The sequence below is a fragment of the Macadamia integrifolia genome, chromosome 8, assembly GCF_013358625.1.
Source record: "Macadamia integrifolia cultivar HAES 741 chromosome 8, SCU_Mint_v3, whole genome shotgun sequence".
Classification (NCBI taxonomy): domain Eukaryota; kingdom Viridiplantae; phylum Streptophyta; class Magnoliopsida; order Proteales; family Proteaceae; genus Macadamia; species Macadamia integrifolia.
In genome coordinates, this window is record NC_056564.1 from 5,272,069 (window position 1) to 5,273,118 (window position 1,050).

A 1,050-nucleotide genomic window follows, 5' to 3' on the forward strand; every position below is an offset into this window, starting at 1 on the left:
GCCCAGTGAGCGTAACACACACAAGCAATCATGATAATCCAAGAAAATGCAACAGTATGAATATTCATGCCCGACCACATCAATATGAATGCAATTATGTGAGTGCAATGACATGATCCATTTATTATCAAGCAATTCTAAGCAACAATTTCTAAGTCCAAAGGGAGTATAAGTGCTACTGCAATGTAAGTGTTATCACCAGTCATGAATATACGTTATCAGTCCCCAGGGATACTAGCTAGTTGCGAGTCAGGAGCGTGCCGGTTCTAGAACCACATCGTTACCCGGCAAACCCCTATTAATAACCCTCCCATGATACCACTACATCGAATCCAACATCGCACGTAGGGTATACCCATCACCGAATCAAACATTGCGTGAGAGTCTGTCAAGACGCTGGCATCTTCGCACCTCAGTCACCAAAAATCGTCCCCAACCACGGACGGTCGGACGAGAGGATTAGCCAATACGTAAACCCCTATTGGCAAGGGTTGTAGCACCAGGGTGGTTATCCTAGCCTAATGCATTCTAATATGCCACAACACAATTCAATCACACTCATACACTCACACACACCTTGAGCATGCATTGCCGTCGGCACCAACCATTGGCCACCCTGCACCGCAGTCTCACACACACACACTCACCCTGAGCATGTAGTGCCACCGGCACCAACCGTTGGCCACCCTGCACCCCAGTCACACACACAGACACACACACACACCCTGAGCATGCAGTATTACCGGCACCAATCGTTGGCCACCCTACACCCCAATCACACACCCACATGCACACATGCACCCTGAGCATGCAGTGCTGTCGGCACCAATCGTTGGCCACCCTGCACCCCAGTTACACACACGCACACATGCACACATGTACAATCATAATCCACATTCTCATGCCACATCAACACCATATATAAAGAATAATATAATAATATGCAAAATGATAAAATTCATTCACATATGCATTATGATGCAAGCATTCCATAAAAACACACAAAATCCCCTCACCTTATGTTCTAGATGGCGGTAGATAGTTGATGGT